This window comes from Phallusia mammillata, chromosome 8 (genome assembly GCF_965637545.1).
Source record: "Phallusia mammillata chromosome 8, kaPhaMamm4.hap1.1, whole genome shotgun sequence".
Lineage (NCBI taxonomy): Eukaryota > Metazoa > Chordata > Ascidiacea > Phlebobranchia > Ascidiidae > Phallusia > Phallusia mammillata.
This window is the reverse complement of record NC_137259.1, coordinates 3,123,629-3,136,306: the sequence shown is the minus strand read 5'-3', so window position 1 is coordinate 3,136,306 and position 12,678 is coordinate 3,123,629.

Sequence of the window (12,678 nt, the reverse complement as noted above, 5' to 3'; positions counted from 1 at the left end):
TGTTGTCATCATCAGTACATGTTGTCTACACGATGTATTCTATATACACCACTACCTTGGCAGTAATGTTTATGATTAAAATCACTTTTCATTCAGCAAAGTTAGTAACAGTGTAAAATTAAACTTTTCTTGACCTGTAATGTCTAAAGTTCACTATTTACACATAGACCGTGTTTTGTGTCTTCGTTATTTGACTCATGTGTTAACCCAAAACTTAACAGTCATCCTATTTCAACCACGTTACTCCAGAGCTGGTGAAAAGAGGTGAAAATATGGGTTTTATGAACAAGTATTTGGAAATGTGTTTGGGAATTTTTGTGTTTATTTTAGCATTAAACGAAAACAATGGGCAAGGTAAGGTGTTTGTGGATTGTTTGTTATTTTTGACATGTTTGTAAAGTAACTTAGATTAAATATTGATAAACATGCAAAAAGTAAACTAGCTTTGTTCAGACAACTAAAAAGTTAAGTTTGTCACAGACTTTCAAAGTGTAGACTAATATTATAAATTTAGAAATTAATTTATTTAATTTGATCGACTTTATTATAAAAATGGGAAATTTAAACCAGGGAGTCGAACCGGAACTGAACCCGAACCCGTGAACCGGTTTGAGCGGTTAATTTCTTTAAACCCGAACTGAACCCGAACCGCTAATAACGATTTTCTAAAAACCCGAACCGGAGTTAAACCCCATATTTTGTTTGGAGTTGGACCCGAACCGGAACCGAACCATTAAAAAATTCAGTCCGTTTTACATTTTGCGATTTTTTTCAAAACAGCGCACTGAAGAATACGCGACATAACACTTATAGACGTGTCAAAAATAACAGTGCACAGGCAAAATTATTTTGACGTTTCATAAGGCCAGGTATGTGATGGGTAGAACTGAATTGAAAAGAAATTTGAACCGGTTTAAAAACCGCAAACCGGTTCGAACCGGATAATTTGTCCGAACCGGGACAAAACCCGAACCCGAAAATACACATTTTTGAAAACCGGAACCGAACCCGAACCCTTAAAACAAAACCAAGTGAACCCGAAACAAACCTGAACCCATATGGCAAGCGGTTCGACTCCCTAATTTTAAACACCTAAAACAGTTCTCTTAATTTTGCGACGTCCATATTTAGGTATTGTTTTCTTCTTAGATGTTTTGGGGGTGACTCCATGCAATGACAATTTATTGATGATATTTCATGAGCCCAAGGTGAATTGGAAAACAGTCGGGAAAAGATGCCAACATTTTGGTGGCGAAATTGCTTCGAATTTGAACCCGAATGGCCCCTATCTTGCAAACTTAACTCAGAGTGGTCAGTGATTATTTGCACCAAATCATGGAGAGCGCACTTCATGTAATCAACCATGACGATAAGAATTTTGTGGTCTTATAGTTTATTAAAGTTCTATGTAAGAAATTCGTAATTGGGTTTAAATTTAATGTCATTTGAGGGTAAATGTAAAACAGCAAAACATTTAAGATGTACAAAGTCAATAGGTTTAAAAGATTGTTTTAAGTTTTAACTTCGAATAATGCGAAGGGGTAAATGTAATAAAAATGTTTAAGAGTTTGGGCTATAAAGGTAAAGCGTATATTTTTGGTTACGACTTGACCTTTTGAATTGTTATACTTTGGTTATTTTAGTATTGAAGAGAGTATACGTTTTCTACAACCCAAACAACACAAAACATTATCGATATTCGAGTAATTTAAGCGAATTTGGAGCGTGGAAAAGCACCAAGCACCTTGGGCATCTCTGATACTTTGATCTCTATACCAGGTAGTTGATTGAGTTACTTTTTTTTACCACCTGCTTTGGCATGAAAAACTTACAGTTACACCATTCAAACATTTTTTGTTGTTTTCTTAGTCGTTGGTCTGACCGACATCGAAGAATATATTTCTGCCACCACTATTTGAAAAGATGGTATATTTCGCCAACGAAATGCAATGGACACGACGGTAAGAAAATTGGAAATTTTAATTTAAAATGTGGAAACCCTATCTGTTTCAGTTATGTTCCGGAAATGTTTTGCATTCTCAAATGGCACCTGTGCAACCAAAAGATAAATAGGAAATAATGAAACAAATACAATAGCTTTGGTTCTAGTTCATTTCGCTGTAGTTTGGTACCGAATCCGACCCGATTCAGGTTTACTACTTGATTTGTTTTGGATTTGGTACCGGATCCGGTTTGTTTTCGGTTTTGTACCGAATCCGATTTCGTCTAAGTCTGGCACCAGATCTAAATTGATTTGAGTTTGGTGCCGGATCCGTTTTGTTTTGGATTCGATATCGTAACCTGTTAGATTTGGATTTTGTTCCGGGCCTTTTTGAATTTCGATATTTTTCACTAATATTTTGTAAAGCGACTGACTAGGGCCCGTCGAACCGGATTAAACTTTTTTAATTCGGTTTCAGGTTTTGGATTCGGTTCTTCATACTATTTTCTGTTTAAGGTTGGTACGATGATGTCAAGTTGACAGGGTTATATGGTGGAATACCCGGACTACCCGGTTACAGACCGATATATCACTACCGACGAGAAGAACTGGGAAGCTGTTACAATATATGCTGCAGGTGAGTTGTATTGGTATTTAGAAGAACGATGAAGACACGGATTTGAAATAAATATCAAAAGCTACAAAATTTAAAATTTAATCAGTTGATGGAGCGTTTTCGGTCAGCCTCTTCGAAACGGAGGTGACTTTCAACGTGCTCGGAGGTGACTTTCAACGGTTTAGCTTGGGCCTACTCGGCTTCATTAGTATCGCCTACTTTTTTGACCTAGTTTAGACTCTACCACTGACATTCGAGTTCCGGTCGAGTTTTAGGGATCGTAACAACTATAAGTTAATTAGTTTAAACATTTTTAACGCAATTATTTCTGCATGAAGTTGAGCAAAGTTACGATAATGCCGGTTGAGAAGCATTACTGCAAGCGGATGTAACCAAACTCGGCCACTTCCTGAAATACCGACTACAAGGATGTTTTCAATAGAATGCCACCGTAGTGTAAACGTTGTACGTGTTTCCGCAAGTAAAACCGTTCTCAAGCGCATTTCCTTGCACCACGGTTAAAGATAAAAAATGTTTTATCGCAGATCTAAAGATATTGTTTGGCAATGATCGATTCACTCAAACAATTGGACACAATTTATCAGACAAAAAGAACAGTGCTTGTCGCCAAACTGTTCTACATTATACGATGAGGTGGAAGTTGGAAAAAGAGGATTGTTCTTAGTTGCTTAGTGTATACAGCTGCGTTGTACCAGGTATGTTTAAAGTTTCTATGATATATATTTCAACTCGAATTGTTGGATACACCTTTAAATATTTTGTTGTCGAGTCCAGTTCGAGTACAAATTTCCACGATTTGATTAAGTCGAGTATTTTTCTGGCTATGACTCAAATCCTTATAAAATCGAGTAACCTTTCGTAGTAGAAAATAGCGTTTATTAAGGATTTGTTCATTTAGAATAGATATTCAAATCGTTTGAACTGCTATCTTGACAAAACCTATACTCAAAAGTGCTACCAAAGACTACAGTACACGATATTTTCTTTTAACAAATCTTTTGAACCAATTGCATTTCAATTTGAGACCCACAGTGACTGTTCTTGTAACAATAAACTGTTAAAAGTTCTTGAGAAATGTTTCAATAGTTAATATTAAACTAAACTAAATCGTATAAACACATGTGTTTTCTGCAGTGCGAAAATTTGAACAACAGCATGCTGTAGCAATGTCTCCTGTCGTTATATCTGTTACGGCAGTCGTGGCGATTGCAATTTTCACTGTGTTTCTTGCAGTTGGGTGTTTGATTTATAAAAAGTAAGTTTATATTCAGCTAATAGTAAAAAAACATACAACTAATCGAACAAAGTTTATCAAAGCTTGTTACATGCACGACTTTATAAGCTTGTAATAAATTTTAACGTCTTGTACAAATTCAAAAACAACCTCAAACGCAATTTAAATGTGTTTGGGAAAACTAAGAGAAAAGTTCTTATAGATGTCGAGCAGAAAAAGCAGTGGAACCGTCTTGCAAACCAGAAGATAACGATTTACCATCAAGAAGACCAAACACACAGCGAAAGTATTACAGCGTGAAAGAAGACATGGATTTGGATTCTAGAATTGAAAGTATGTTATATCAATAAACATAGGAAACTTAAACAACAAAAGTAGTGCTTGCCTTTTAAACATCCTTCAGTACAAAAACATATATTAAGTTAAAGATATAGCCGCGAACACACTGTAAACGTACACATAATAGCTGCGTAGCGCAGCAAATTTGGTACCTTTAGATTTTTAAACATGAACCTTATTTTGCAGCCCATCGCGTGGTAAAAATCCTGTTAAATTTTGTTGCATCAAGGTTAATTTTGTGCAAAAAATGGTTTATTACACACAAGTCTGGACTGCAATATGCTAAAAGGAACATATAATAACTTGCAATTTTCGATGCAAAGGCCGTTACCGAATAAACCTGCAGCCAGCCTGTCTACTAAAGTCTCAGAAAAGCGGATGACACATAACACGTTTTGACACCAGACAGCCTTGGTGAATTCTAATTGACCTTTTTTGTGTTCTAACAGGTCATGGTTATCAACACATCGCCCAAGCCGATTATGAAAACCATTGACTGATTCGAATTTGACATTTATACTGACATACATGTTACCAATCCTACTGTATCGTTTTACGTTTTTTTTTTGTTGCACGACATTTACAGATATCCAAGCCAAACCTGACCTGTCAATCATATTCGTCATTCTACGTATTGTCTGAAAATTTGCATTTTCTGTTTTTTCCGTATATTATGTTTGCATGTACTTATGTTTTGTTTAAGTACAGGTAGTGGTAATACTTATTGGGATGTTTTGATAACTGTAACATCAGTAGAATTATGTTAACAACATGTGCTTACAGCAAAAAGTGCTTTTATAAATTGTATTTATTTTGAGATATGTTCTAAATGCAAGTTGTATAGTGACCTTTTGGGATTAAAAACGGAACAATGTTAAAAAAATTTCTACTTATTTTAGACTGTGACAAAGTCTTAGGATGCTTAATACACAGATATTATTCTTGGAAGTTTTTATTTTACTGATAACTTTCAGACTACCAACTTTAGATGGAGGTCAGTACAATTAAAATATACAGTAATACATTCCAACGATTGGTTTGTACGGACACTCTTGTATGTATGCTAGAACGATAGTTTTATTTGTTATATATTTTCTTTGCTGAACTAGAATACTTCTTTCACGCTGGTGTAACATATGTTTTTGTAACGTAAGGCCTAATAGTTGCATTAATATTCTGCTTTTTGTAATTGTTGACAAATAGAAACATATTTTTTTTTAAAAGTGATTGGACTTTTTATACTCCAAACACTATAAAATTTCAAAACAAAAATAACGGTTTAATTTATTCTAAAAATGATACAAATGAATTTTTAATTTTCAGCTTGCAGCCAGAACATAATGGCTGTGAAGGACAGCGTTATTGTGTTTTCAAAGGTGAAGCGAAGTTACGAAAACGCCAACGAGGCTTGTGCACCTTATGGCAGTGGTCTTCAACCACAAGCTGACCAACCCATTGTTACGCGATAGAGCCCCATGAATGACATACTGCTTCCAAAATAATACAGCGGGTAGAGGGAAAAATACATAAATTTACTGATTTCTGCAAACTGGTGAGCTTTAACGCGGATTAGATTGGCCAAATTAAACAAAACTTTTGGGTGATAACATTTGAATGTAATTTTTGAAATGCTTAAAGTTCACTTGAAACATAAGAGGGCAAAATTAAATGAAAATAGTTTCAGTTTCGGCATTACCTAAAACAGTTTTCTCTCTATCTGTAATGTTTTATAATGTGCCGGTTACCATCTTGTGTCGTCTGTTGCATGACCCGTTGTGTGCATTGTTATTCTACCTAGGGTGTGCTGATGGTGTGCTGCGTATTGGACAGCAACATTAATAAATCTGGTTTAATCCCGCAAAGCGTGAGTGAGACGCTACATTTGGCGACGAGGATCTGTTTTACATTTGTTTTATCAACATTTGGGTTGATTGTGGAACTTCCTGAAGGTAATGGAAGGAAATCCTGACCTCGTGGGAATGTCAAACAGTGATGTTGGTGGACTGAAACCGTTCGATGTTCAAGACGGTGCACATGGTTTACCTCCACGCTGGAAACGTTGGAAACGAGCTTTCAATCTATTCTTGGTGGGAAAGGGAATCACGAGTAGCGTTCAGAAAAAGGCACTGTTGCTGCATACTGCAGGTATGAATGTGCAGGAAATTTACTATACACTAGTAAACGAGGAAGATGAAAACAAAACCTATGATGAAACTTTAACTGTTTTAAATGAGTATTTTATACCAAAGTGCAACATACCTTTTGAAAGACATTTGTTTCGTCAATTGCATCAAACAAATGGCGAATCAGTTGATCAGTTTGTATGTCGATTAAGATAAAGTGCAGCTACTTGCAATTTTGGAAATGAAGCAGATGACCAAATTCGTAATCAAGTAATTGATAAATGTCACTCAAATGCACTACGTAAAAAGTTTCTAGAAAGGGATACACTTACCCTTAAAGATGTGTTGTCAATGTCCAAAGCATTTGAAGCTATGAATTCCCAAGCAAAAGTGATGGAGGGAAGCCAGGCAGTCAACTACATTGAAAAGTCTGGAAAACGTCAGGTTGCTTCTACATCAAGAAAAGAGGGAAAAACCTGTTTTGCTTGTGGCCAAAAGGGACATTTCAAGAAAGATATGATATGTCCAGCTAGAAGAAAAGCTTGTGCTAAATGTGGTAGAGTTGGACATTTCAAATCAAAGTGTTGGTCCAATGGTTTCAAGCCATCAAAATATATTGGTGAACAGGGACATCGTCCATTTGAAAGGCGATCGATAAGTAACACTGTTCAAAATAATAATAGAGAATGAAGATGGTGATGGATTTGTTTTCGGTCTGAAACCTTTATTAGAGTTTTATACAGTGACACTGGTAATTGGTGGTGTTACATTGCCAAATATTTTTGTTGATTCAGGGGCATCAGCAAATATTGTTGACAAGGATACATGGGAATGGCTAAAGAAGCAGATAATTAAAGCAGAAACCAGAAAGTCTGCAAAGACCCTGTATGCATATGGAAGTAAAGGGCCTCTTGCTACTTTGGGCACTTTTACAGCTCAGGTGAAGTCTAAAGACAGTCTTCATGAGTGCAAGGCAGATTTTATTGTTACAGAAAGAAAAGGTCACACCTTGTTGGGAAAGCGTACTGCAGAAGTGTTAGGATTACTACACTTGGGGCCAAGTTGTGTGAACTCGGTGTATGATGATGTTTTGTCCAGATATCCAAAACTGTTTTCTGGAATTGGTCTGTTGAAAGACTACAAGTTGAAGTTGCACATCAATGATAAAGTTCAACCTTTGGCACAGCCTGTAAGAAGAATTCCACTGCAGATGAGAGAAAAAGTGGAATTAAAACTTGAAGAGCTGTTAAAGGAGGGGATAATCGAAGAAGCACCTGAAGGGTCTACTGGTTGGATTTCTCCATTGGTGGTTATTCCTAAACCTGATGGTGACATTAGAGTGTGTGTGGATATCCGACAGGCTAATAAAGCTATCGTGAGGAAAAGACATCCAATACCCGCAGTGGAAGAGTTGCTTTATGAGCTTAACGGAAGTACTGTATTCAGTAAATTGGACTTAAAGTGGGGATTTCATCAAATTTTACTTGATGAAAACACCAGGCATATCACTACATTTATCACACACAAGGGATTGTACAGGTATACTAGACTAATGTTTGGTCTAAACTCTTGCCCAAGAGAAATACCAGAAGATTATATGGGATGATTTGAAAGGATGTCAAGGAACTGCAAACATTGCAGATGATGTTATTATACATGGGCGGACAAGGAGAGAGCATGGTCAAAGTTTGTATGCTGTGTTGGATAAAATGTCTCAGTGTGGTCTGACACTGAATGCTAAAAAGTGCAAATTTCGTATGGCTAAACTTACCTTTTTTGGACACGATTTAAGCAAGCAAGGGATTAATCCAAGTGAAGAGAAAATAGCAGCAATTAAGAATGCTCAACCTCCCAAGACTGCGAAGCAAGATCTTTTATGGGATTGGTGCAGTATTCTGCAAGGTTTATTCCCAATTTATCTTCAATTGCAAGATCCATTTTGGATTTAACAAAGAAAACTGTCAAGTTTACATGGGGCAAGGCCCAGGACATTGCATTTGTAAGACGGAAGGATTTAATTGTGAAAGCAGATACACTTGCCTATTTTCGTAGTGACTGCACAACAAGAGTAATTGCAGATGCTTCTCCATATGGATTGGGTGCAGTTCTGACTCAGTGGCAATGTGGACAATGGAGAGTTATATCTTATGCATTAAGGAGTCTTACTGATGTTGAAAGAAGATACAGCCAAACAGAACGAGAGGCATTGGCTCTAGTTTGGGCTTGTGATAGGTTTAATTTGTACCTGTTTGAAAAGAAGTTTGAATTAGAGACTGACAATAAACCACTTCAGTTTATTTACTCAAAGTCATCTAAACCTCCAGCACGTATTGAACGTTGGGTGCTGAGACTGCAAGGGTATGATTTTAAAGTTGTTTACAGACCAGGCAAAACTAATATTGCCGATACATTGTCAAGACTTAATTTAGCATGCTGTATTGACAACAGTGTTTCTGAGGATTTCATTGGTCAAGTTGTGGAATACAGTACACCTGTTGCTATGTCATCAAAAGCAGTGGAAAGAGAATCTGAAAATGATGAAGAACTAAGAATGGTCAGACATTGTGTGAAAACAGGTGATTGGTCAAAATGTGTAAATCCAAGGCTACCTACATGTGAAAAATGAACTCAGTATATATGCAAACCTGATACTTAGAGGCACTCGACTTGTAATTCCGGGTAGTTTGCGGCAAGCTGTGTTGAAACTTGCTCATGAGGGACACCAGGGTATTGTGAAAACAAAGAACAGGCTTCGTTGTAAAGTTTGGTGGCCGAAGATGGATAGAGATGCAAAAACCCTGTGTAAGAAATGTCATGGATGCCAAGTAACTAGTGAGTACAGCAGGCCAGAACCAATTGCAAGAGTTTTACCTCCAAGTCAACCATGGCAGGATTGTGCAGCTGATATACTGGGACCTTTACCAAGTGGAGACAACATATTGGTGTTGGTGGATTATTATAGCAGGTTCTATGAAGTAGTGATTATGAGGTCAATTACAGGTTCCTGTGTAATACAAGCGCTCAGCAAAATATTTGCACGATTTGGTATGCCTTACTCACTTCGGACTGATAATGGTACACAGTTCATTTCTAAAGAATTTGAAGATTTTCTAAAAGAAAATGGTGTTGAACATGTTCATACAACTCCACTTTGGCCTCAAGCTAATGGGGAAGTGGAAAGACAGAACAGAACTCTAATTAAGGCAATCCGTGTGGCTCATTTAGAACACAAAGATTGGAAGGCTGAGATTGACAAACTTTTAATGGCATACAGATCAACACCACAGTCAACAACTGGAGCTTCTCCTTATTACTTAATGTTTGGTCGTGAAATGCGAACAAAGCTTCCGGAGCTTTGTCAAGAACCAAAGGTGACTGAAGAAGAGTTTCATGACAGAGACTGGAGCAACAAGTTGAAAGGAAAACTATACACTGATGAGAAAAGAAGAGCAATTGCCTCCGGAATAAAAGCTGGTGATAAAGTTTTGGTGAAGCAGCCTAAAACCAACAAGCTTTCTGCAAATTTTGATCCGGAACCTAAAAAAATTGTCAGTGAAGAAAGTGGTGAAGTTACAATTCAGAATAAGAAGGGGGTGGAAATGAAAAGAAATTCATCTTTTCTGCGAAAGTATGTCAATGATGAAAGTAAATCAGAGGATGTTCCCCATGTACCACCATTCGTCGATGTGGAAGCCTCATCCCCAAATTCTGATGTGCCAAATGGTATGCGAAGTCGCTCTGGACGACAAATTACAACGCCAATGCAGTTTCGTGATTTTGTTCAGCATTGTTATGCACATGTGTTTTAACTTCTTTGTTGTGATGTTTAAAGTAAAAGGGGAGGGATGTAGTGTTTTATAATGTGCCGGTTACCATCTTGTGTCGTCTGTTGCATGAACCGTTGTGTGCATTGTTATTCTACCTAGCGTGCTGATGGTGTGCTGCGTATTGGACAGCAACATTAATAAATCTGGTTTAATCCCGCAAAGCGTGAGTGAGACGCTACACTATCGGAAAAAAATGATTTAATTTTGTTTTAACTTGGTGTCGCTTTTAAAAAAAGTTGAAGACCACTGTCTTATAGCATGAAACACCCCTTTGTCCAATGCCTTATGTCAGGGGTCACTAAACTTTTTCCACTGCGGGCCGGATAAGCTTAAAATTTATTCGCGCGGGCCGCATAGTTTACATGCCCTAGCGCCGTCTTTTCTAGGTTCGCCAAGATATGGTCCTTCAACAATCCCATTTAAAATCTGGTAATGCGACTGCTAAATCGTATAGTTAGTCTTATTCTACGAGCAATGCTGGTATATTACGTCACAAGTAACAAAAGAAAGCCATTGTTTGCACACAATTAACACTTGTAGTCTTGTCTGTGACGTAACAAACTGGCATTGGACCAATCCGGGGCGAATCCTATGAAACTAGGCAATCTACATATGGCGACAGGAAAACTTTCGTAAGGAGTAGAATAATTATTGATTGTTACAAATTTATTAACACGGTTGGGCAAACCCAAAAGTGTGGTCGCGGGCCGGATGATATGACCTCGCAAGCCGGATCCGGCCCGCGGGCCGTAGTTTGGTGACCCCTGCCTTATGTTACCATTTTACACCAGGTAATATCGCCATCAAGTCTAGTGTCTTGTTAAGTCAGTGGTTCCAAACCACCTAAAAATTCCTGGAATTTTAAAAGTTGAGGGGGAGGAATTTATTTTAATTTTTAAATGTGATTTGTAAACAGACCTGTAAAACTTTAAATAAGCTCTGGGAATATGACTTACGGATTTGATAAAAGACCAATTTTTTTTAATGGTTTAGCATCTACGTAGTATATTAGAGAGGAATGGAAATGTTTTAAGGGAGGAATTCATCGAAAAAAGTTGGGAACCACTGCGTTAAGTGATAATAATTTTTAATTTTTAGCTTATTTGCTTCAGATCACACAACCCAATACTTGAGGGTATTTTGCGCGGAAACTTATGACTCGGCAATTTCTTCCTTTAACTTTCACGAATCAAGTAACGCTTCTGATTTCTTTTATCTCTACAGAAGCAAAAACTGGACGTTTATGGATTCGTTACATTTGTTATGACAAGGATGTCTTTTATAACCTTGGTTGTTTCTGCAAGCAAAAACTTATGGGTCACCCACACATGCAAAGTTGTAAATAATGCACTTCAAGAGATAACAATGAGAAAGTTTGGTATTGTTAAGTCAAACACAGTGAATGGTACTGAGCATTTATAAATATGCTACATCCTGTACAAACTATTTAAATTCATTCCATTCATACACTTTTTAAGGTTTTTTAAGTTTATGGTCTATCTGGGAAAAAAAGTGTTAACTAGAAGGGTGGCTTAGCACATATTGCGCTTGCACATACACTATATGATCTATATTATCATCCACTGTTTGTAATAGTTTGCAATTTTAGAAAGACTAAACATTAATCTAAGAAAACTTAAGATTTTCAAAAATGTTTACAAAACATGATCACCAAAAACAAGCTCTCTGGAAAGGATTTTTGATCAACCTAGTAAACTATTGGACTTCAGTATTTTCAAATGAAACAAATGAAACAAGAAATAGATTATTTAATAAAGATAAACATGAAAAAATGGCATGACACTTACGCTAAACACGCCTTCTAGATTTCTTAAAAGTTCCTGAACAAAGTTTGTATATTTTCTTTGATTCATTTTTTATGCGCAAAACTTTTATTTTTGCAGTAAATGTTAAGTAACGGTTGACTGATTACAAAATCGCCCAACGATAACAGGGAATTTCCCTTCAAGCAAACTCATTTAAACAGAAAAAAGAAAAAAATCGTTTCGCTTTTTGTTAAGCTTCACCGTTATGCCATCACCGTACCTTCTAGTCGGTAAACAGGATTCTCAGTAAAAGTGTGATTTGTGTTAAAAACAACCCATAATATAACAGTTTTTTTGTGCATATGCTATCTTTACACCAGCGTAATACAAATATCAGTGTGCAAAACCTATGTTGCAGGTATCTTGTTTTACTCTTATATCTGTTATACTAGTAGAGTCCTTGCTAGAAAATGATGCAAAAACCTTGTAGAATGTCAGTGCTCATAGAATTTAGAATGTCAAGGCTCATATAATCATATGTTGGTTAATTTCAGTTTGGTCTGTTCTGTACACTGGGTTTTTGATTATCTCAGGTACTGGTCAATGTTATATCTTATCACTGAAAAGTCTCTTTAGTACAAGCCCTAATCTACATTCTTTAGTGCTTGGTCATCAACATTTTTATTAGTACATTTCTACTTGTTATGGGTTCCCTTCCCTGAAGGGGACGCATCTTGATTTCACTCAGTTTTTTTTCTTTTTTCCGCCGAAGTTTGTCCATGCACTTTTGGCATCAAATCTTTGATGGAT